The 26835-nt window shown below is 38.9% G+C and overlaps 1 long non-coding RNA gene across 4 annotated transcripts; it reads left to right on the forward strand.

The window, feature by feature from the left end:
- The first annotated feature begins 1088 nt into the window (after positions 1-1088).
- LOC132404208 (uncharacterized) lies at positions 1089-26541 on the forward strand. 4 transcript variants are annotated; one of them, XR_009515467.1, is made up of 4 exons: positions 1089-1217; positions 4325-4795; positions 4887-4962; positions 26489-26541. It is a non-coding gene; the product is annotated as an uncharacterized LOC132404208 (long non-coding RNA). The 4 variants fall into 4 exon arrangements; XR_009515466.1 differs by lacking the exon at positions 26489-26541 and adding an exon at positions 6909-8023; XR_009515468.1 differs by lacking the exons at positions 4887-4962; positions 26489-26541 and adding an exon at positions 10796-11759.
- The last annotated feature ends 294 nt before the right edge of the window (positions 26542-26835 follow it).

A 26835-nucleotide genomic window follows, 5' to 3' on the forward strand; every position in this document is an offset into this window, starting at 1 on the left:
CCTGTAACTCAACTTCAATATAAATTCTCTTACCCATACCCATGGCTAGTTTTTCATATGTATTGCACTGTACTGCTGCTGCAGAACAGGTTTAATATGTGCTAGTGATATTAAACGTGATTCTGATTAGGAGTCTTATCAGTCATCTTATTATCTCTTCTCTCTAATGTCATTGACAAGGCTGCTCTTTTGAATCTCATATCATTACGGTCCATATTCTGCTCTTTCTCATGAATCATTGGTGAGGGGAGAAATCCCATAGTATAATGAACCAGCACTTGCAAACTCCCTGGAGCTTGGCCAAACAGTTTTGCAACTTCTGAACTTGCAATGATCTTCACCACCTCTAATACCCTAGTGGGCAGTAAAACTGTCATCATTTTCATTCCAGGTCATTGTCCCTGATACAGTCGCACTATCTGGTGCGCATCACATGTAGCTGAGCCACATCATGTCTCATCCATCTTCAGACTCCTCTGCCAAAACTGTACCATCCTCCATTATTGTACTAAGTTAAGGTAAACCTTCCCCTCCACCACCAATTTCCTCTGATCTGTTCCACTATCATCACACACAACAACAGAAACATGAATATGTTGGATTTCTCTGTTCCTAAGATTAAAGCCATTTATTTATCTGTAGCTTCTGCTTTGAATACTTGCAATTAACGACTGGGGTCAATAATAGTGATTTTTAACTTAAATGATAAGGTTAGTTTTTAAAGAATCTACTCAGAGCATTTCAAGCAAAAGAAAATTGCTGTACAACATCCCACTTCTACATATTAATTATTCTTTGAGAAAACAGTATGCATTAATTATATTGTATCAAGTGTTTTTTTAAACACTGTCACCTCAGAGTCAAGGACATTGTGGGTTCCCACTAGATTCCAGTGGTCTGAGACCAAGTCAAGTCTGACATGGTGCTGACAGACATTTACGTTGACGAAGGTGCTGTCTTTCCAAGAGAATGTGAAACCAAGGCTTTATCTGCTCTCTCTAGAGAGGCCATGCAAGATTCAGGTCACCACTTCATAAAGAAAAAGGTAATTATTCTCTTGAGCACAAAAACAAATTACCTGAACAATATTCCACTAAAGTTTGTGGGACTTTGCTCTATGTAAACTGGTTGCTTCATTTACTACATTGTAATAGTAACTATACTTCAAAAGTCCTTTGTTGGCTCTAAGCATTTGAGGACATTGTGAGAACAAGAAAGTAAGTATGCCTTTCTTTTCTGGTAATTAAAAACAAAAGATTTAAAGTCTACAAAATGAAGTATTCAATAACATAATCCTAGATAACCAAGTAGTTCATTTTTATTAATTATTTGCAAGACAGATGTCATTGGAAAGGTCAACACTTCATATCCATACCTGCCTACCGTTGAGAAGCAGACAGTTAGCTAAAGGCCTGAAACGTATTTATATTTTACTGACGATTCAGAACGGATGGATTAATGGGTCAGATCTTTGTGGTTTCTAAGACTGACTATCGAAGCAGAGAAGTGTGGAAGATGTCGGTCCTCAGGTGCCTGTTCCTTTGAGCCCTCTCTCTGTAATGAACTCACCATGAAATCCCGGAGTGGTTTCAAATGGCCTTGAATTTAGGTGCAATGTACTTGGTCCCTCTGCTTTATTCCAGCCAATGGGGGTGGGGTGGGGGGGCACGTTTCTAGACCAGCCCATTCATTTGAATGTGGCGACCAATCTGGATGGAAAAAAAATAAATGGATGCAAGATCATTCTAATTGTTGATCTTGTTCGTGTTTCTAATTAATTTTCAACAGATGTGTCTTTTAGATAATTGAGTTCTTTAAGTTAAGAAAGTAATCTTTACTTTTTGTTAGGTTATTTACTTCTATTCCAATATTTATGAACTGTCACATGGATTTTTATGAATAAGACCATTAGGAAGGAGCTGAAAGGGAAAGCCTCTGATCTAATGCCTGGACCTAGTTCTCACTCACAAACCACTCTACCTCATCAGTTGGCTGTAACAACAGGGCCTCAAGTTTATTTGGATCCGTGTGACAGTAAACAGTTTGTGAGGTGATGGAAATATTGTGGGGTTGAAAACTTGAGACTCAGGCTCAGTCGCATTTAATTCTCTTGCACCATTCCTGTTGGTGTAGTGATGGTGCTCTGCACTGTTGTTAGGTGGGGAGTTCCAGGGCTTTGACCTGACAGCTATGAAATAGCATGAGAACAGGTCTAACAGAGTGGTGGAAATATTCCAATTAATTGCAATATGCTTGCATCCCTTCCAAACGGAAACACAAGCAATAGATGATTAACAAAATGTTATCATTACGCATTTCCTTTGAAAACAATATTAACAAGGTGTTTACTTAGAATCGGTGTAAACACATCATCTGTTCTATGTCCTGAAAGTTATTTCACAAACAGTATCTGGTTTGCGCTGATCCAGTCTGTTAAACTGCAGAGGTCTTAATCTAATTAGGTGGAATTGGATTGGACCAATTGTTAAGGCTGGTGCTATTCACTCAGTGCAGTTATAGAATTAACAAAATCACAGTGTCAATGCAAGCCAGAAAGATTTCATTAAGATAGCCAAGGGCTTTTGGTATGGATCTTTCGACTTTAATTGCTCCTAGAGTGTGGTGGTAAGTGGCAGTGGGTGTCAAAGTTGTACATGAAATAAGAATGCATTTTATGTGATAACTACCATTTATACATAAAAGTAAACCCAACAGAGTATGACCTGGTCTCCCCAGGTTGTTACTGGGTGATTGCTACTGCTCTTTGAAATAGGCATTCAACAGCACAGCTGGTCCACTCTCTCCAGTCAATGGCAGAAAGCTTTGTGGCAGATGATATTTGTTATGCGACCCTTGACACTATCTGCTGTTTCTTCTCATCTATGGCCAAAATCCATGGCGACTCTGTATCAGAATTGCAAATACGATCCTCTTTAGCTGTTATTTTGTTTCATTAATTACAGTTGTCCATTTAATTGAAAGAAAAAAAGGGGGCAAACTTGATTTTCATAAATCTAAGAAATGTTATGGACACCCTAAGCTGCTTATTTCTTTCAAGATCTAACTTGATAGCTCCTGGTAGCATCTCTTTTTTTTGCAAAGTAATTCAATGCTTTATTAAAATACTAAAATAATGGAGTAATTAATATTTTTCTCAGCCAGTTCACAGTTTAATTTTATTACAAATACATATTTCTTTTCATTCGTTAACAGTTATTAACAACCATTAAATACCCATTTTTCCATTTGACAACATTCGGCTAATTTCTGAACTGCTTCATAAATAATCACAGATTATGACAGCATTGTAGTGTGAATTGTAAAGGAAAAGTCATTAGGTTTATTTTATTTTGTTGGGGTATAATTTATGGCTCCAATTTCAAAAGTAGAAAACAAAATTGTATTTAAGTCAATATTAAAACCTTCTCTGTAGTTCAATAAAAGGATTTGGCATATAAAAAAGAGAAATTTATAATAATATGCTACGACTGCTGAGCCAGTTTTTCTTCCACTATATCTAGGGAATAAACATAACTCTCTGTTGGTATTGTGGATTGATTTATTTGTTCAAGAGTGGACAAACCCAATAGGAAACTAACCAGCAGCCTCTGCAAAGTGCCAATTTGGAAGTGAGGAGACTTGCAAGCACTTACGAAAAAAAACCCTAAGTGAAAATAAAATGATTGAAGCAGAACTCACTCCATCCTTATTGTAACACACAGTTGTTGGGAAACGAAGCGTTTAGAATATTATGGATTGGCTTGTGTTACAATGAATGTTTCACAACAGAACACACAATGCAATGTCGAAAGTGAGGAGCCAAGGTCAGACAGCCTTGTAATGGAGCAGCCCCCTTCACTGACAGCATTCTTCTGCAGCTGTGGTGTTATTAAAGATAATTAAAATTAGACACATTTATGTCTGTTGGGGTATTCACACGCCTGTTGTCAAAAATTGTATTTATATATTCATACAATCACATGCATATTCACTAGCATCTCTACATAAATAAACATTTTTAAAAATGCCTGAGTTCTAACTTAACAGTTATTTTCTCCTTTTATCCTTTTGAACAATAACCCAGTTACATGTAACATAAAACTCATTGACCAATCTGAGATTTGTTATGAAGGGAAGCAATTTTTAAGTCAAAAGTTTTTTTTATTTTCTCAACACTAATGGTCTGTAACAGTGTCTTGAAGCAGAGAGTAAAGTTTTTTAAAAAAATGTACAATTCATGAAGTAGAGTGGTTTGGGGTTAAAGCAAGAATTGTTTGGAGCAACGGCTGAGAACAAAATGATTGACCTCTTCCCTATTCATTAGCATCAACGTTGGAAACACTACGACAGAGCAACCCCATGGAAGATACCATGTGGAGCAGAAGGAAGGCATGATGCCCCAGGCATTGTCTTAATGCAGGTCAGTGTAGGAGCAGGGATTATCAAATTAAGGGCAGTTCTTCAGTGGCGAGGTCTTATGGCTACTTTATAATAGATCGATGCTGCCAATTCATCTTATCAGTGATTTTGAACAACCATCCCTCACAGTACAGCAGTGGAGTTTTTTATTGTCTGCTGACAAATGGATCTTGAATGTCAAAGAACAAAAAAGGTATCTACTTGGATCTTTTCCTCGAGGGAATCAATACATTTTCTGTTTAAAGATCAGAATAAGATGCACTTTTGCGAATGAAATAAAACACCACAGCAGTTCACATTTGAACCAGCAATATTCTCTGAAGATTTTACCTCCTATTACGGTTTTCTTAATTCAAAAAAAATCAAAATAACAAAGGTAAGATTAAATTCATTGAGATGCAATGAAAATGCAAAGTCTGCATAAAACATGTCATTTCTTCTGAAAGAGCAAATGTTTATTTCAACAGGTTGGGGGCCTGGACCAAAACTTAAGTTAAAAAGCTGTTGCTAGAAATTAACATATTTTGACACAAGGGAGCCATGGTAAGTGTTTTGTGCAAGTGTGCCCGGCAACCTGCCAAGAGACTGTGTTGCTATGCGAGAAAATTTCTAGCAATTTGCCTGATCCTTATGCAAAGCAGCAGCAATTTTCAGTATGGTGTGTAAAAAAAAGTACCAGATTCCTTGAAGGGAGAATTTATAGCTGATATTTGGGGAACAGCATGCCTAACGGGGGAGGAAGAAAAGCATTTACTGTTGGTTTAATTGTGAGAGATTTTTCACTTCATGTGCTGCGCCTTTAAAAAGCTAATCATGTGTTAAGAATTGGATTCCTCAATATTGAACTCTTGATGTACAAGTTATACATTTTCATTTAGTGGTATTGGTAGTGATGATTATTGAACAAAATTGAATCAAATGGCATTAAAATGGGCAGCTAACTCTCTCCACTCATTCTTCCAGCTGCAGTAGGTTTTTGCTCAGCACTGAAGTATTGCACTGCCCAGGGGTATTAAAGAACCATTGACAGAAAGCAGTCTCCATCTTCATTTTCTCATATATAAAACAAAATGACCTATTGTTTCCCCATAAGAAGTCAAGGGTTGCACTCAGTAATGCAGGGTGAAGGGAACTTTGACTGAATGTTTGTCTTTAAAGTTTTTTTTATCATACTTTTAATGTTTGAAAAGGTATGCATTATATGCTTTACTGAGCATAAAATATGCGAGTTAGGAGACATAAAATGTAAACAAATGATGATATCCCCAGAATTATTAAATTAATCAAACCCCACATTTTGCTGCTTTACAAAGAGGACAGTGTGCCATCACCTCTTCTTGACTGGGGTGATTCAGTAGTGCAACCCTATTGTCATTTATTATTCTAACTCTGGCTCAGAGGAAACGAAACAGGTAATAGTTAAGATGATAAATGGAAAAAGATAAATCATGACTTTGGAGTATATTCCAAACCAATGGCACGTTTCAGGGGTGAGATGACATTGATAAACTATTCAAACTTTGCTCTTGTGGTTTACTATATCCTCTCAACCCGTCATTGTTACAACCTTGCAACTAGCACACTGCAAGTGTATGTTGTCCTCCCACACCCCTTCCCACCTACCTACTGCTTTAATACACAAAAAAAACATATTATTCCAAATCCAAAATTTTCAAAAAAAAAACAACTTGTGAACATTTAACAAAGTACGTGACAATAATCACGGTCTGGAGTCAAATCCATTGCTTCTCGCTAATTGATGAACCAGCTTCCATTCCCAGGAGGAAGTAACGTTATCAAGTTCTGTTATCTGACTGATCGCTGCTCGTCAACCAACATATCCGTTATTGTGATGGCTGTGAACTGAGACACAAATAGCACAGCAAAATATTTTTTAAAAAATGTTGTACAAGATATATTTACCAAGAAATTTAACAGGCCAGTAACGTGACTGAGCTGCTGTTTCTTATTATGTACATGGAGGAAGGGCTAAAGAAATAGACTCCTTTTTGTCTTAATAGTGTGATGTCATCACTAATTAAATCGAAATCTAATTAATCACAAAATGGCTGCTTGCAGCAAGCATTAGGAAACCGCTAGTGAGAGAGAACAAAGATCAGAGATGCATTCAAAATTCCTGTGAATTCTCAATTTTCCATCAGAGTCGGAGAAATTATTTTACTGAGTTTCAATCTTCCTGTCCATGAGTTTCCAGACGCCTGATCCAAGTGTTGATATATTCTGATTTCTTTGTTAATCTCACTGTCAAATTTGCTTCTCAGGAGATAAAACAGAAGACATGATAGCGTTTGATAGCCTTTGTGTGGTATGCGGTAAATTGCACAAAATACTTCTTTCATTATGAATGCAGATCAGAGCACACTTAGAAGCAAGTGTCTGATTTATGTGTTTATTTTTACACACTATTCATAGATTGCTGAATCATTTCAAAATACTTGATATTAATAAGAATTATATTTTATTCTCAGAATGTATTCCTCAGTGGGCACTTTCACCAACTTTTACAGAGTTTCTGAATTCTCTCTGAAGGCCTCACAAATCCGATCCATTGACTCTGTATGTTACTGCTGCTGCCACTGTGAAAACAGTCCCTAATTGGATGACGTGGAGACACCTTTGTTAATCTGTTTCTTAAAACAGAGTTTAGTTGGTTAGGCAAGGCTAGTTACAGTACTTTGACACAGGGAACAGGTCTCATAAACTCCCAATAATTACCGGGTAATAATTAGCTGAGCAAAGGAGGGGGGAAGGGTATCAGATTAAGTTTAAAATGAAAAGTTACTAATGCTGCAATAACTAAATGTTGCTGGTTTTAGTTTAATTCCCAAGAGGATAGCGACAAATACTCTGATTACATTACAGTTAGCTTAAATTGTACTTTCTAAGCCCATTTAGTGAGACATTTCTCTTGGCTTTTAGTGAGTGATGTGTTACAACAATTTGATTTGAATGAATTTCCACATATTAATCTCACAATGACAAGTCGCCTCACTGAAATTGTGGTTTTGTAATCTCCGTGTTTCGCATATCCTCAACTTCAGACTAAGTGCTTCTTTCATCAAAGGAAATAAACTACATCTCTCTTTCTATAATTGGCTCAGTGTAACTTTGTATTGAATAAAAGCACACGGGAATGCTTCAATTAATTGGGTTAAATTGTACAGTGAAAAACATTGTAATTCAATTTAGTGGAAAAAAATACATCTCTCACTGGCCTTTCACCCTCTTGCTGACATAAAGCCACGTTTAGCATTAAATGAACTGCTCATGGAAAATAGTTGCGTAAATTTCCGCTTAATTACCATACTATTATAGTACAATATATTTCACAGGTCAGTCACATAAAACAACATGGAATGATTGCTATTCACTAAAATTTCACAGGAGGATCCAAAATATTCATGCCGTGTAATCAAAATTAATTTCAAAAATATGTATTTATATTTGTAACTTTATTGGAAACCACTCATTATTAATAGTTAGCACATGAGATTCCACTATGTTGCTATATGAAATGAACTCAAGGAAAATAAATGGCCTAATACTGAATTTACTACAATGTTAAGCTTTCACTTGTACCGGGAACAGTTATTTCAAAATGAGGCTTCTGAAAAGGAAAAGTGGCTTTAATATAATAAAAAAGAAACTACATAATCCTGGTCTTGAAATAGAGTGCAGTTGTTTAAAAGAAACTGTGAAGTTAATTTTGCCATAATTTGTTCTCGTGCTATTTTGGGTCATGTTTAATATTCTGACAACAATCCCCCCGTGTTTCACTGCTTCCTCAGCACATTTTGCAGGACTTTTATTATATATTATATATATTCATATTAATCATGATTAGCTGTAGGAAGGAAGATGTCTTTTCATGGCAAACAGGTTCTGGCTGACAATACTTCTCATTAGCATTTATCCTCGTTGAGAAGTTTATCGGTTCAGAGTTGCAGGAAGGTACATTAATGCAATCTTTCACAGCCCATGTTGCAGCCAATCAGGGAGTTCCTGCAGGCTGCCCTATTCAAGTCTGTTATGTCTGGATCCTGTCCAGTCAAATGAAAAACGATGTGATAGGTCATGTGAGTTTGCTATGCTAGTTGCAGGTCAGACGCATTCAGCATCTAATTTTGCCCACTGCAAAAACAATCATCAGCTGCTTAGAGGTGGTAGTAACTGGTGACAGCTACCAGCGATGCACATGTTACCATCTCTCAGTGTTAATCAACACATCCATCAGAACAAGCAGACTTAAAACGTGCTGCTCTTAATTTCATGCCAAGCACAGACACTGTTAGATTATCCTCTAAAGAGTGAGGTAACTCATTTTCACCAATTATTTATTTGTTTTGCTATCCAAGTACTTTGATTAGCACTGCCTGCTGATTTCTTTTCCATTTTCATTTTCAGGATGCATTCCTTCAATTTGGCTTTCCCGTGCCTTTTTTTTTAAAAAAAAAGAGATGTTATTCTAAAATATTCCAAAAAAACTGTCAAATTATCCAATGCTGTCAGCCCTGCAATTCTAGAGCTTGTTCCTTCCAGTTCACTGCCTGCTCTTCAGTGTGACATATCCCTTTTATGATTCAGTAGCCACATAAGGATGGACTAAATTCTATTCAGAGAAGATTAATAGTAATAACAATTAAGACCAAGTACCGCTTGCTTTTATCATTTTCGTAATGATTTCCGCCCTTTGTTAAAGCATGTGTTTTAATTTAGGGCTGCTTGCTCTAGTCAATGAAATATCTGAATTGCCATGGTTGCCATAGAAGAATTTGTATAACCATATTTACTCTCGACCAAATGTTATGATTCATATTAAGCATTTGTTCTGAGCTGCTGGCCATTTGTTAAGCCCATGCTGCTGAGTGCTGGTATCCAGGCAGCGATTCAGAAACATGGGCACTTGTAAAACAATTTTCGGAATATTGCTTTCACCCGATCAAAGTGACAATATATTATTTACAGAACAGCCAGTCAATGAACTCACCTACTGTGGTCTTTAAGAATGGTCTCAATATTCATTGCCCAAAGTTAACCTCAGTCTGTCAAGGCAAAATAAGTGATAGTCACTGAATGAATAGAATATTTGTGAAGAAATGTTGTCATTTTACATCTTTCGTTTGTAACTTAAATTCTAAACAGCAGCCACAGAATATCAAGTTGTTGTTCCTTTCCTTGCCCTGTGCTGCATCCAACGGCAACCTTGCCGTTTCTTTAGCATTTTTGTCTGTTTTTTTTTAACAAGGCCGAGTTGTTGCTCGACGCACAACCCAGCACAGATGGAAAGTGTGCAAAGAGCTGTCTGGTTTTGAACCCAGGAGCACTTGCCTTGAAGTCTGGAGCAAATGCGTCTGCACCACCGGCCAGCCTAGAATATCAGAGTAATACACACAAAATGCTGGAGGAACTCAGCAGGTCAGGCAACATCTATGGAAGGAAATAAAGAGTTGATGTTTCAGGCTGAGACCCTTCATCAGGAACTAGAATATCACAGAATTTTTGAACAGAAAATGCCATTACTAAACTGGGATACAATGCATTTGTTTTAAAATAAGGTTTCTCGAATTGACTTTTCTTAAAAAAGACTGCCAATGAATAAAAAAACTAAATCTTCATTTGATTCTCGATTCTTTGAAAACTGCTAAACAGTAACAAAATACTCCTATAAATCTAGAAGAATTATAGTTAAAGTTAACCATGTTTCTGCCGGCTGGCGGCGTAGTGGCATCAGTGCTGGACTTCGGAGCGAAGGCTCCCGAATTCGAATCCAGCCGGCTCCCTTGCACACTTTCTATCCGTGCTGGCTTGAACGTCGAGCTAGCAACTCGGCCTCATAAAAACAAGAAAGCCTGCTAAAAAAACGCCATCTTGATGGCGTCCCGATGACTCCACTCAGAGTTAAGGGTTTTCTTCTTCTTCTCCTTCTTCTTCTTCTTCCTCTTAACAACCATGTTTGAGGAAGAATGCCAATTATAATCTGAGGGCTTTTTTTTGTTTCAAAATGGGCAATTTTTCACTTGTTAAACTTATGAGTTTAAACAGAGGATCTAAGTGTTAATTATTTGATCTAAAGTGAATCATGGACAATTAGATTCCTGAGTCTTTGCTGATGATCTAAAAGCAGCTAACGTAGAGAGTGGCACAGCAAGAAGGGCCACAGCCTCAGAGAACCAGAGACCTGCGTTCAATCCTGACCTTGGCTGCTGTCTATAAAGAGGGTGCCCATTTTCCCTTTGAATACGTTGATTTTCTCTAGGTACTCTATTTCCTTCCAAAGGATTGCAGGTAACTAAGTTATCTAACCTCCCTAAATTGTTGCTAATGTGCATTTTAATTTAATTTAATTTTTATTTAGAGATCCTTTGTGGAGCAAGCCTTTCTGGCCCAAAGAGCCACACCGCCCAGCCATGCAACAGTAGCCTAATCACAGGACAATTTACAATGACCGATTAATCTACTGAACAGTATGTCTTTGGACTGTGGGAGGAAACCAGAGCACCTGGAGGCAACCCACATGGTCACAGGCAGAACGTACCAACTCCTTACAGAGGGCACAGGAATTGAACTCCAAATTCCAGCGCCCAGAGCTGCAATAGAACTGCGCTAACCGCTATGCTACTATGGGACCCCAAGATGATTGGTACTATCTCAGTAAAGCTGTTGAGAATATGGGAAAAATCTTAGAAATGTGATTATTATGAAGTTAGAGTAAATCATCACATACACCGTATCTCTCTCTGACTCCAAATTCAGTTGATAAAATCCTGGGATTGTTCTGTAATGTCAGAAAAAATAAACTGAAGAATGAACATTGGAAGCACAGAGAAATGATCTGCTTGGACCTGATATTTGTCTGACATGTGGCAAAGGAGATTTTAAAAAGGCAGTACTAAGGACTACCAAATATTTCTTAGGTAATATTGGTGCTTTCGCATTGATAAGCAAAGGTAACATTCAGAGGATACCCCAAGATTTTGGTCTTCTGTCCTTTCAAACTCACTGATTTATGTATGTGTGAAGTCCTTGAGACTTCTTAGCTCCTTGAAAGAATACCATACAAAAGCAAGTTGAAGATTTTTTTCTTTTGCTGGAGAGGTGAAGGGCAGTATCGTCAGAGACAAAAATGAAAAATCGGAAATTACATTTTGAAGAAATACATGTCCCAGTTTTAATGAGGGAATGTTGCTACACCTGACAGAAGCCATTGTTTGATAAAGGACCATTTAGCCACACATTAGATAAAGGCAAAAGACCAGAGCTCAGATTATCTACAAAGAGAACATCTATGATGGTAAATGAGTAGAGGTAAGCATTGTCTTTGACTAACTATTTAAATTTCTTTTTCGCCAGCATTATAGTAGGCAAAAGTTGCAGAGGATTCCAAGCACCCTGGCCAATGTACATCTCAACAGAACACACTCACTATGAAGCAGAAGGTTCAGATTCACAGACTACTTTGGAGAGGCGAGGACAAAAATCTGGACTGGATTCCAACCAATTCCGAGGAGTGATGTACTGCTGGAGGTGACGTCCTTCAAAAATGATTCTATTTGAGGCCCCATCAATAACACATTAAAATCCATTCAGTAAATTGAAGATAGTTCCAGGACTGCAGACTGAGTTTAAGACAAAATCACCATGAAAGGAACCAGTGAAGCACCTAAATCAGGCTTCCCAACCTGGGGTTCACAGAGCCTTCAGTTAATGGCGGGGGTCCAGGTTTTAAAAAGGTTGGGAATCCCTGATCTAAAAGATTAACCAGACAGATAGAAAAATCATCTAGGCAAGCCATATCTCTATACTCTGTAGGGAAAAGTGCTGGAAAGCACAAACAGGAACTTTCCTCTGTCTCTCTCCCCACTGATCCCGCAAATTTTCCAAAATTTTCCTTAACATTTTCAGCAATATTTTTGCACTTTCATAGAGTCATACTGCATGGAATCAGGCCCTTCATTCCATCAGTTCAAACGCCAATTTATGCAAATCCTCCATTGAGCCCATGTTCACCGTCCCATCAATTCTACCACCAACCTGTATAGCAGTGACAACTCGGTGTGACCTGTTTACCTGTCAGCTTGGCCATCCTTGGGCTGGAGGAGAGGGAAACTGGAGCACGTGGGGGAACATTCAAACTATACTCTCAGCACTTCAGGTCATGATCAAACTGGGGCCACCGGTACTGTGAGGTTTTGGCTCTTTGCCATCCAATTTCTTGAATTTGTTCTGATTTCTGCCAACAGTTCAACCTTCAAACATCTATTGGGTTGGAGTGTGTCTTCCTTGTTCCATGCCTCTTGTTATACCAGCTGAGGCATATTCTAATTATTCTCACAGCAATTGCCTCTAAATTTGTGCCTCTTTAGTAATGTTATGCATCCCATGGTCAATATTTCATCCTTGCAGTTGGAATTTTTAATATTTATTAATTTTGTAATACATCTCAGAATAACTTAAATGCCTGAATTTATGCACCGTCACTCAGAGGCACAAATGTTCATCATCTTTGTCTCTAACAACATTACTCTTCACCTACCTAGCAATAGTCTGTCATTACTTTTAAATCCCGGTGGAAAAGCAGCAAAATTTCAACTTGCTTCTGTACAGTGTCCTTTATGGAGTCAAAAAAAAAGATCTTCACATGTGCATTAACCAGTAGGTTTTAAAAGGCAGATGACCAGAAGTTTGCTTGACATGTTGGGTCCCCAACCTTGAGTTTCATCCCTTTGACCATCAATATGGAAACACCAATATTACCCCAGAAGTAGTTGTTATTCTTCAGCACTAGAAATACAAGAGATCCTGCAGATGCTGGAAACCCAGAGTGACACTCACACAAAGATTCTGAAGGGGCTCGGTAGGTCAGGTATCATCAATGGAGAGGAATAAAGTGTCAATATTTTTGGCCCCAACCTGAAATGTTGACTCTTTATTCCTTACCATAGATGCTGCCTGACCTGCTGAGTTTCTCCAGCCTTTTGTGTGTGTTACTCTAGTCTTCAGTACTGCCTTTTTAAAAAAAATTCCTTTCACACGTAACAGACAAGCATCAAGTCCAAATAGCGGAAAGGCCATCGATAGCCTGAAGATGCACAAAAGTTGGACTGATGATTATTCATCAAAACTACAATCAATAAACCAACAGAATCTGCTATTGACAGAAAATTAAACAATCATATTCTCAAGCTTTCAATGGAGACAGCACATGTTTGGCATAGTGCCACAGGAGGGATAAATCGTTCACCTCCTGCACAACAGAACACTATTGATATAGCTGAGATAACAAAAGTAACATTGAAGTGTATTTGTGTTCCGTTTATTAGCAGGGCACTAGGGATGTGTACCATCCAAAACAAATTGTAAATTGAATAAGCTTTACAACACGTTTGGGTGTACAACACTGAATACATATGAACCATTTGTTTAGTTATTTCAACAATGGTCAAAATTTTTAACTATCAAGCTTACCAGCCAGCACATACCTGGCAGCAAAGCACTGAAAAAGGAGTCCGTTTCTTTTATGGGACACTGCCCTAATTGACATTTAGTTACAAACTATAATTTATTAAAAATAACTCAGTCAATAAAACAAAAGAAAGTACAATTTTCTGAGATTGTGGTACAATGCAAGCTTATCAGGACGCTTGCTTATTCCTGCTTAGGTCAGGGGTCAGGGGTAATCTGAGACAGATGATGGAGAGTTCATTTCCTGCAAGAGCTTTGGATCTCAGAGCACAAATTCTAGTACAGAAATGAGAGTGCTGCACTGTCAGTTGTGCTAATTTCAGTTGGATATAAACGATTCCCATGGTTCAATATTAAAGAATAGAGTCATTCTCTGAGTACTGTCCAATATTTTAGCACAGCCAGCATTGTCAAATGAAAATTATATTATTTCCTTTTCATTGATATTTGAGAAATCTTATTATGCACAAAATTAGCCACTGTATTTCATATATTATTAAAACGATCCCACCTCAGAATTGGAGCTTGTAGAGAAAGCTGAGACTTTCCAAAGTTAAAAAGACTTTAAATAAATTCAGTAATTACTTTGAAAACACTCAGTCCTGAAGGAGGGTCTTGGCCCAAAACGTTGACTGTTTATTCATTTCAGTCGATGCCACCTGGCCTGCTGTGTTCCTCCAGCATTTTGTGGGTATTGGTTTGGATTTCCAGCATCTGCTGGTTTTTTCTCTAGTTTGTTGTTTGGTTTAGTTACTTTGCTGACTGTATGACTGTATTTACCATTTTTTCTCAATATTCAGCTGTTTCTCATCTGTTCCACTTAACACACAAACATAGTCTTTTCTCTCATATTCAAGCATTCACAAGGTCTCACTCAAACCACCTGTGCTCTGTTCTTTGGTTTAAGTGCACATCCTTTCAGTTCTGATTTTCTGTGTTCTGAATATCACACCTCAATTATTTTAACGTTTTTGCCAGAACTGCTTGCAATCAGTCTTTGTCTTTTGATAAAACATTTTACCATAAAAAGCGTGTTATCATTTCATAACAATTTTGACTGTTTAACCGCATGTGGGCTTTTGGGTGTTTTGATATGACACTGCAAAGGAAGACAACAAACAACTTGTCACGAGCATATGATTGGAATTTGAAATAAAAACAGTGAAGAGTTTATGAAGAATTGTTGCTTAGCACAAGCTTCAGGTTGTTTTAAGGAAGTGAAATTTCAGGGACTGTTCTTGCAATGCTGCACCAATGTTGTTTTCAAAGAAACTGAGGATGTGTGAGAAATGTTTCAGTTGCACACTTTCACAAACACCAGTTTTGATTCAGTTTGGTTTCACTTTCTAGATCAGACTGCCAGAGATGGTGGTGGAGGCAGATACATATTCAGTGCTTAATAGACGTTTGGACAGATATTTGGATTGAAACAGTGCACAGGGAGGCACAAGAGAATGCACATGAAGGAGTTCAACATGAAATGCCGACTGTTCATTTCCCTCCACTGACCTGATGAGATCCACCAGTGTCTAATTTATTTATTCAAGGTCAGAGAGATATGAGCCTAATGCATGCAAATAGGTTAGTGCAGATTTGCATTACAGTCAGCCTGTGCAAAGAGGCCCAAAAGGTCTGTTTCTGTGCTATGATTCCCATACAAGCAGGTCATGAAGTCATAGGGATGAAGTGGCATAGAATACAACAGCATAGAAACAGGCCCTTCAACCCACTTAGTCCACACTGAACTATTAATCTGCCTAGTCCCATTGACCTGCATCCGGACCACAGCCCTCCATTCCCCTCCCATCCATCTGCCTATCAAAATTTCTCCTTAATGTTGAAATTGAACCTGAATCCACGACTTCTGCCAGCAGCTCGTTCCACACTCTCACCACTCTCTGAGTGAAGAAGTTCTCCTTAATTTTTCACCCTTAGTCTGTGCTGGGTGGCGTACTGGCATCCGCTCTCGAACTTCAGAGCAAGAAGTCCGAATCCAGGTTCGAATCCAGCCAGCTCCTTGCACAAGTTCCACCTGTGCTGGGGTTGAGCCCCAAGCTGGCAACCTGGCCTCATGAAACAGACAAACGCTAAAGAAACGGCAGCGTTGTCACCCTATGTACCAGGTAGGCATGGGGACGAACTTTCACCCTTAACCAATGACTTCAAGTTGAGTCCCACCCAACCTCGGTGGAAAAAGCCTGTTTTCACTTGCCCTATACCCCTCACAACTTTGTATACTTCCATCAAATCTCCCCTCTTTCTCCTACACTCTAGGGAATTAAATCCTAACCTATTCAATTTTTCCATATAACTCCGGTCCTCAAGCACTGTCAACATCCTTATAATTTTCTCTGCACTCTTACAATCTTATTGATATTTTTCTTGTAGGTAGGTGACCAGAACTGCACACAATACTCCAAATTAGGTCTCACCAATGTCTTATACGACCTCAACATTACATCCCAACCACTTTACCCAGTACTTTGATTTATGAAAGCCAATGTGCCAAAAGCTCTCCTTATGAGCTTATGTACTTGTGACATAACTTTCAAGGAACTATGAATCTGTCTTCCTAGGCTCCACTGTTCTAACACACTCCTCAGTTCCCTATCACTCACCTTGTAAGTCCTACCATGGTTTGTCATCCCAAAATGCAACGCCTCACATTTGCCTGTATTAAGTTCCATCTGCCATTTTTCAGCCCATTTTCCCAGCTGGTCCAGATCCCACTGCAAGCTTTAAAAGTCTCTCTCTTTCTCTCTACTGCACCCCAATCTAGGTGTTATTAACAAGTTTACTGATCTAGTTCACTACATAATCTTCCAAATCATTGATATAGATGACTAACAAAAACAGACGCCGCACAAATCCCTGTAGCACACCACTAGTCACAGGCTTCTAGTCAGAGGGGCAACCATCTACTACCCCTCTCTGGCTTCTCCGATATCCAATCCAATTTATTGCCTCACTTGGATACCAAGTGATTGAACCTTCTTGAGCAACGTCCCATGTGGAACCTTGTCAAATGCCTTGTAGAAAAGTCCATGTAGAAAAGATCCACTGTCCTGCCTTCATCAACTTTCCTGAAAACTTATTTGAAAATCTCTATAAGATTGGTTAAACATGACATGCAAGGCACGAAGCCATGTTGATTATCCATAATCAGTCCCTGTCAATACAAATACTTTTATATTCAGTTCCTTGGAATACCTTCCAATAACTAATTCACTGCTGATGTCAGGATCACCAGCCTATAATTTCCTGGCTTATTTTAAGAGCCTTTCTTAAAGAATGGAGCAGCTTATCTATCCTCCAATCCTCTGGCACCTCACCCATTGCTAAGGAATTTTAAGTATCTTTGCTAGGGCCTCTGCAATTTCTGCAATAGCCTCCTACAAGGTCTGAGAGAACACCTTGTCAGGCCCTGAGGAATTATTCCCCCTAATTCGCCTCGTGACAGCAAACACCTCCTCCTCTGTGACTTGTGTCGGGCTGATGACCTCACTTCTATAGACCCTACGCCTCCCAAGTTAATACAGATGCAAAGGTCTCCCCCATTTCTTTCGGCTCCACACATAGATTACCACACTGATGTTCCAGAGGTCCAATTCTGTCCCTCGCTTTCCTTTTGTTCTTAATATATCTGTAGAAGCCCTTTGTATATTCCTTCACCTTGACTGCCAAAGCAACTTCATGCCTTCTTTTAGCCCTCCTGATTTCCTTCTGAAGTGCTACCTTGCACATCTTATATTTCTCAAGTACCCTACTTGTTCCTCCTGCCTATACCTGCTATGTACCTCATTCTTCTTATTAACCAAGGTCAAAATATCTCTCACAAACTGTTTCCTAAACCTGTTATCCTTGCCTTTTATTGCTGCAGGAACTTACCAAACACTCCTCTCAGGTTTTCACTTTTGAAGGCCTCCCGCTTTCCAAACACACTTTTGCCTGAAAACAACCTGTTCCCATCCACAGTAGCCAGGTCTTTTCTGACACCATCGAAACTGGTTTTTCTCCAATTTAGAATCTCAACCCAAGGACCAGACCTTTCCTTCTCCATAATTAAACTGAAACTAATGGCATTGTGATCATGAGATGCAAAGTGTTTCCCTACACAAACTTCAGTCACCGGCCATGTTTCCTTCCCTAAAAGGAGATCTAGTATCACATTCCCTCAAATATGGACTTCTATGTATTGATTAAAGATATTTTCCTGAAAATTTTTAACAAACTGTATCCCATCCAGCCTTTTTACAGTATAAGTCGCAATTAATATGTGGAAAGTTAATGTCACCCTCTATAGCAACCTTATGTTTCTAGCAAAAATCTGCAATATCGCTATAAATTTATTTGTCTAAACCGCACTGACTATTGGGTGGTCAATAACATAATCCCAAATCAGGAGGAGGAGTTAAAAAGGCACAGCCCAGGGACAGGAGATCTGTAAGTACAGTCTTCTAAAGGTGTTTATGCAGCATCTAGTGTTTACTTACAGAGTCAGGTCCAGGGGCAAGAAAACCATTGCCCACCCCTCTCTTTCTTTGTTGGGAAATGTGCGCCGTATGCAGAAATTGAAGAGAAGAGAAACAAATTACATGGGAAAAATTAAATACCATGCTAAAGCCTTCGATAATATTTCTGACAAAACAACCCTGTGGCAGGCTGCTCAAAGTTAAAGAGCAAATGCAATCAAAATAATAAACCCTTATGGCATTGGTTCCAATTTTAACAGTCTCATTTTTAAATTGCAGTTTCAAACTGTTTCCCCCAAGGAATGCTTGTCTGAAATCTAACTTCTAATAAATATTCAATCTTCTACTCTTCCCAATAGGGAACTTTGATCACCATTCCTTCAAGTCAGGGTGATGTGTATTCAACATTACTATAACCATCAATGATAACTTCTAAAGAAATCTATTTATAAGGAAGTTACCATAATTATATTACACCATGGGATTTCATTTAAAACCTGCATGTAAGGAATATGCAAAATTACACAAATTATCTTATTCCCTTAAAAACTCTAAACAGTGAATAAAGTTCCCTGTACCTGAAACATCCAATGGAATGTCAATTGTTAGACGGATTTGACAATGCATTCCGGTTGCTTCCATATCTCAATAGCAATTGCTTCACAGCTTTTGTTTCAATTGGTCTCAGGTCACAATAGAACACAAATGAAGCGGGACAGCTTTAAGTTTCTCGGCATAAACATCATTGAGGATCTCAAGTGGTCTGTATGGTGTATGGTGTATGGTGAAAAAGCCACAACAGCACCTCTTTCACCTCAGACGGTTGAAGATGTTTGGTGTGGGCCCCCAAATCCTAAGAACTTTCTACAGGGGCACAAATGAGAGCATCCTGACTGGCTGCATCACTGCCTGGTATTGGACTGTACTACCCTCAATCGCAGGGCTCCACAGAGAGTGGTGCGGACAGCCCAGTACATCTGTAGTTGTGACCTTCACACTATTCAGGACATTTACAAATTCAGATGTGTAAAAAGGGCCCAAACGATCATTGGGGACCTGAGTCACCCCAACCACAAACTGTTCCAGCTGCTCCCATCTGGGAAATGGTACCGCAGCATAAAAGCCAGGACCAATAGGCTCTGGGACAGCTTCTTCCACCAGGCCATCAAACTGCGTAACTCATGCTGACACAACTGTAATTGTTATATTGACTATCCTGTTGTACATACTATTTATTATAAATTACCATAAATTGCACATTGCACATGTAGACAGAGACATAATTTAAAGGTTTTACTCCATGTATATGAAGGACGTAAGTAACAAAGTCAATTCAATTCAATGATCTTCTCCCCCATCAGCCTTGCAATCTTTCGACCTATGAGTTAGTGTTTTGATATGTTTCTTGACCTGTACAAATACAAACATGCTTCACATTTTGCTTTCAAAGTTCAAAATACAGTTATTATCAAAGAATGTATACATTATACAACATTGAGATGAGTCTCTTTACAAGCAGCCACCAAGCAAAGAAACCCAAAATAACCCAATTAAAAAAAGACTATCAAACCCCCAATGTGCAGAGAGAAAGAAAAGCAGATCGTGCAAGCAAATGGCATTCAGGACTGAAGTCCATAAAAGAAAATGCACCCAGAGACACTAAACCACGGACACTCAGATCAGCACAGAGTCGAGTAAACTTTGTGGAGCAACAAATTGAACGTGCCCTAGCCATTCCCGGCACTGAAGTTGTTATCCAAGTACCGGTTTCTATCACTTCGATACACTCTGCACTTACAGCTCTGCTCTCCCTTGTTGGTCAACACTTTTCTTCTTAGTCTTTTGAAAACTTCTTGTCTCTCATGACTTATGACTTACGTGGCTATTATAAATAAATGTTATTTGTGCCACGAATTCAGCTGGAGACCTGCTTATAATGAAAGGTTCTCCTACATTGGGTAACCTATAATATATGCCTTTACTGGCTCCTGATGTGCTTACCTGGTGTTCTCTTGAGGTGTGTGGAGTTGGGTGGGTTACCTTGTGTGCACAAGTGCTCAGGGCTGCGGATGAGAAGTGAACCAATCACACATGTGGACTTCAAAATCCAGTCCACTTTCTTCCCTATGTGTGAGTGAACAGCCAGATAACACACTTCTCTCAGGCTCGGTGATGAAGAGTTCCTGTGCAGATGAGCTACCATGAAGCTTTGTGCTTGGACTAGCAAACAGCAATTTGCACATGGGACTGGTGTACAGGGAATATTTCAAAGTCTCAGTAGCCTTGGGAAAGAGGAACAAAAAAAAGAATAAAGAGCAAAATTCCAAACAGGGAGTTTAACATTTTCAAATCTTACTAAGGCTAAACCCTTCCCCAAATCCTCAACCTCCTCCAACACACCAAAATATCTGCACTCCTCATCTACCGCCTTGCACATCCTCATTTTTACACACCTCTTCCACGGCCATATGCCTTCAGTTGCCTTTTGCTTAAAACCCTGAAATTTTCTCCTGAAGCTTGTCTTTGTCTCAATTGTTTTTTCCTCTTAAAACGCTTTCAGTCACCTGATCCAATTCCAGTTTAAAAAGGATGGGACTACCTTTCTTTCATAATACGACTAAGAATCTCCTAGGGTACTTTTTAATTCATTAAAAGCAGTATATAAATATGATAGTAATTGTTGTTGCTTCTCAGTTTATCTTAGCTATGGAAAAGAAATGCATTCCAAATCCATTGAGAGAATGGTATGATTTATAATTAGGGGTGAAACAAAGGGTCAATTAACTTTCCAGTTAACTGTTAAGGAGCCTTAAATGGTAACTGAGAGTAAATTGGGAGCCAAGTTATTGAATGTAAGTCTCCCAGACACTGGCAACATAGGCAGCTTTGGAGACTCAGGAGCTGAGGTCTACACTTTTCAGTGAGCTGGACCGTGGGTTATTTACTGGAACAAAAAGGCAACAGCTTCAGCCAAATTGCTAAGTAGGTCTCCCCTCTGTATGAAGTATTTAAAAGATCAGAGATTCCAAACTGAACTTGCTCTTTAGCCCTCTCAATGCTGACTCACTGATAAAATTATATTTCCCAAAAATTTTAAAAGGGGTCTCATCCGTTGATGAAAACATTGGGACTGAGAAAACAATCAGATCTTTGACCCTGATGGGCCCTAATATTAGAGTTATACAGGAAAAGGTAGACCCTTTACCCACAATGTCCACGTTGACCATTGCGCCCAGCTACACAAACCCTGTTTTTCAATAATTGCTCCACAGCCTTCGAAGCCTTGGTGATTCAAGGGCACATCCAGGTAAATGTTATGAAAGTCATCACTTCTGCTAACCCAGCAAGCTGTGTGCTTCAGTGAAAAAGATTGCCCTTGGATATTCTCTAAACTATTCATCCCTTGCCCTAAAACCATGCCTTCTAGTTTTAGATATGTCTGCAATTTGGAAAAATTTCCCCACTTTCTACACTATCCAAAACCCTCAATTTTGTCTACCTCTCTCAGGTACTTCTTCATCTTCTTCCACTCAAAGGAAAATAAACCCAGTCTACACACTTTCTACACGTAAATGAAATACTCCCATCCTAGGCAACATACTTAAAGTCTCTAATATCCTTCATGTGAATAAGTGTTTCCTGTTTAAAAACTTGAGTGCCCAGTTTTATCTTTAATGTAACATTCTACTGTCCTTGACTGTGCTACAAAGGAAATATTCCATCTGTACAACCCTTTGTAATTTCTTTCACACTTTAAACACCTTCATTAGATAAGTTCTCAGTCATATCAATATAAAGAATCACAAGTCAGGTTTATGTTAGTTGACATAACCACTTAACCCTTGGTATAACTCTGGTGAATTAAATGCATCTTTCCAGAGGTTCAATGGCCACAGAACTTAGATGGAGTCTGACTATAGCCTGTAAAATGGAAGCATAATTTGCTCTCTTTGCATTCACGTTACCTTGAGATCACGGCCAAGATTTCACAAGCTTTTGTCATCATCTTCTTGTACTTGCCAGCCCTTCTATCCCAAAGCTCATTCTGAACCATTAAATTCATTTCCCTTCAATTCAAAGTGGATGATCTCACGCTGACCTTTAATGAACTCCATCAACTGTAGTTTTCTTCAGTTACAATGTCCGCATAGTTCTCATTCATGCTCTTTAACGAATTTAACTTAGAACCAACTGCAAACTTAGAAACTGAACCCTAACTCTTTAGGCAAACTACTGATTTGTACAGCACAGAAATAGGCATTTTGGCCCCTTGTGTCATGCTGATTAAATGTTAAACCCTACATTGGAGAAAGGAAATGATGAAAATCTTTCATTGAAGAGTGCTGTACCTGAAACGAGAATTCCATAATTAATTTTGAAAGGATTTTAGACAATTATTAAATTATGAAGAACTTAAAGTACAAATTCAACGGGACAAACGCTTCTTGTCCTTTTAATACTTAAGCCATTGTATACAAAGAACAACCTTTTCAATACTCTGTATACATTTGTTAGTTAAGGAGAACTAACTTTTCTCATTTGCTTCATCTCCACATTTGATTGGCAAATGGAATATGGAGGTAAGAAATGTGAGGCCTAAGTGACATCCAGATGTAAGTAAGTGCAGACACTCTGTGTCATGTTTGAGCACATTTCAATGCATGTTTGCCCAGATTGCAAGAAGAACTTCAAGCAAACAAAGCACACCTTTCAGAGCTTTCCATGTTTCTCACATATTATCCTGTACGTCACTGCATTGGGAACCTACAAGAACGTAGTCTATATGCACGATGGTGTCAAAAAGGAACAGGATGGAAAAGAATTGATGGTTCCTGAGGGAACATAGTCATAATGTAATGTATACATGTAGTGGTAGGAGGAGTTACAGTAACTTCAAACAAAAATTGAACCAGTGATTTGAACTCGGCTTCAAACACATGGTAAATAAAGGACAGAGCATACACATTGTTGAGATCAGCTTTATAACTGCTGAGGTGGGTTTAATTTGCAGGGCAGCACACAGTTATTTTGGCAGTCTTTTTGAGTGCCTTTAGTGATCATAATAAAGAACACTAGTCCTTCGGCTCTTGTGCAGAACAATTGGACAAAGGGAAATAATATCATTGAAACTTAGGTCAAGGGAAAAGTGCATGCATTCAAAGCAAATCTGTGCAAGAGCACAATAACATGATCTTACTAATAGAAGGAGACTCGGGTATATCTGCTGCTTTGGCAGCCTTCCCAGACAAGAGATATTTCTTTCAATGAGGTGATGGAGAAATTGCAAAATCGCTTTAAACCAGTACCTTTGGAGAATGAAGTACTAGAAACCAAAGATTATATTGAGATGCTGAAGAATATGTCATGACATTCTAGGTTTGGCATCTTTTGGAATCAAGTGCTGGATGACATGCAAATTCAACCCATATTATTAAGTGCACAGCATTTAATGTTTTGCCAGGCATGCAAAAAAATGCCAGTGCCAGAAGAATAACTGTGGCCCTGTGCAGAAATAAGTTGATTCTGAGAGTGGAGACAAACAGCCTACAAGGAGTCAAAGCTAAAAAGCACAAGACTATCGCCAAACTTTCCTAGACACTCACTTGCCTGGCTGTTTCCGAGCATCACGATGGTACTGATACTTCTACAACTGTTGATGAAGGATAAACCATGGGGAGGGGAAAAGTCTCTGTAAGAAAAGTTCTAGGAGTGAGTCTTTCATGGGGCCATTCACAACCTAGAGCTTGCATGCAGTGCCTCCAGTTGTACAACTGGGTTAGTTATGGAGAAGAGGCAGGGAAGTGCAGTTGGCTTTGTGGTGTACATACAAACAGAAATCAAGAGAAACTGCACTCAGCTGGATAAAAACCACTTGCAATTGCAGCTAAGATAACATAGTTTCATCATTTTTTGTTTAGCAGACCATCCACTTTGGTCACTGACCTCTAACCTCTAGGACAACGTTTACCATTCAGGTGGTCTCAGTAATGTAGTGATGGGCCACCCATCTCTTCACTGATAGACCAACATTGAATATCAGGCACCCAGATAGAAACCACAACGGTGATGTTATCAAGCATGCCTTACAAAGGCTTCAATTCAAATATAGAAAATATGATATGCATCTTACCAGCTGGAGATGATATTCTTGTAACGGCCCAATAATAATGTATAGGCCCACAAGAAATGATAGATTATATCTCGATTAGACCCTGACCAGAGAGTGAACTAACAGAAATAGGAAAGCACTGACTTACTGTAAAATCAAGTTCTTCAAGAAATACAAGAATGGAATTTACTGCAACAGCCAAAGTATAGCATCAAATGGTGTTAATTTGACATTTTAAATGTTCATCAGCATTGCCCCCTTTAGAATGTCAATATTCTATCACACTTTCAATGAGAGGGGTGACTATCGGCTCTTAATGGCGGAATGCAAACCCATGGTTGGCTCTATTACTCCGCGCCGATTAAATTGACGAGGGTGAGAGTAGAAAACGAATGGGTGTTCAGCACTGTCCGCCCGGATTTCACAGGTCTCCCTCTCACTGATGCCAGCGAAAGGTGCAGGAGTCCTGGGTCCCACACTGCAAGGTTTGATTCCTAATCCTCGAGGTTCAATTCGCAACTGTGGCTCACTTCGGGGACTCTACAGTTCACGTTCCATGGGCTTTTGTTTACTCTTTTCTTACTACCTGTGCGATTTATTCGAGGCGCTTTGGCACAGAACTGGCTCTGTGGCGGTGACCTGCAGCCATCAACATGGCATTGAACTGATTGACTCAGTGGCTGGGGCTTCTGACCGTCGTCTCTTACGCTGGCCTCACTCATCTCAGCGGCTTGTGGAGGACTCTGCAGTGAGATGTCAAATGTTCTGTGTATTATTTGCTTTCTTTTTGTTGCTTCCACGATTTGTTCTTTTTTTCATGCATTGGGTGTCTGACTGTCTTTGTTGTGTGGGGTTTTTCTTTCAACTGTGGTGTTTGTGGCTGCCTGTGAGAAGATGAATCTTAGGGACTGTATACTGTATATAACACATACTTTGATAATAAATGTACTTTGAAACTTCAGTGTTGCACTGGGATCTTGTGAACATCACGCCCAATGACAAAACTCCTTTTCCAACTACATGGCATTAGAAAAAACGGAGAGTATTTTAAAAGTGACATGCCATATCTTTTTGACTTTGTAAACTGTTGGATTAATAGCAGATTGATGATGGCAGATGACATTGGTGGGTTATTTGAATGGCACAGCCTCCCAGCATATGACAAAACGTCCTTGAGGGTGGGGGAGGGCAGGGTGCGATGGTGGGGAGAGAGAAAATCCATGAAATACAAATCACTGTAAAGCTTGAGATAGTCACCTCAAACAAAACACCATTTCTTTCTATTTACAGAAATAAATATGAGTGTTTTAAACATTTATGTAAAAACCATCTTTAGTTGCAAACCTCCGTAAAAGCCATTAAAACAAACACATAATGCTAGTTGCTCAAGCAGTCCATGCCTCCATCTGACAAAGATGAGCCAGTTGACTGTGTTAAACAAAACTGTCGAATAAGCTTTAAAAAGAGGCTCATTTCCTTAGTTCTCCTTGGTGTTAAATAAATTATAAAGGCATTCTCTGTTTGTAATACCAGACCATTGTAAACTATTACAAAGCCAGTGAAAGTGTAAAGGCTGGTGTAATAGGTGTCAAACTTCCACACAGCAAATTTGCAAGTTGTTCAAAGGGCCAGACTCTGCCTGTGCTCTGGATACAGAAGGCTGGAGCTTGCAGCTTCAGTGATATAACTTACGTGGCAGTAGGGCTTCCAGTGCCGCACTAAAAGTCTCTGGCGCTGAACATGATTGACAGCTGTCAAAGACAACTCAATTTAGCAGTCTATCCAACCTGTAACATTTTCCTTAAACTCACTGAATGTCTCTAACCTTCTGCGGCAATTAGAAATTATTGAAAATGAAAAAAAATCTAGAAATTAGCAGCATTCTTCTGGAAGCAAAGCAAGCTGTAGGTATATAAAACATACTTAAATAAAGTACAGCATTGAATTGATCCAAAGCACTTTTAAAGGGATGTTTTACCTTCATGGTTTCTCTCTTACCTTTCAGCTCACCAGTAAGTGAAGGAGAATAGCAGGAAGATGAGTCCTAGCATTGCACTCGTGATGCTACTTACACCTGTTCGACTTTATGGGCTGAAAGAGAAATGCTACCATCTCACTATTGGGATTATATAGTGTGTTATATGATTTAATATGAATATTCTTATAACATAACATTTTCTGTAGTTTACTTCCTCCAGGTAATGACAGGAGGAATCAGATAGTTTAATAAATATCTTTGAAATACATGGTTCAATTATCTGATCTCCATGGATTTGAATTAGTTACTCAACTGTTTATGCTTACAAATATCCTGCTCCAGTGCTTGTTATTTAACACCACTTTATCTCTCCT

This window comes from Hypanus sabinus, chromosome 13, assembly GCF_030144855.1.
Source record: "Hypanus sabinus isolate sHypSab1 chromosome 13, sHypSab1.hap1, whole genome shotgun sequence".
Classification (NCBI taxonomy): Eukaryota; Metazoa; Chordata; class Chondrichthyes; order Myliobatiformes; family Dasyatidae; genus Hypanus; species Hypanus sabinus.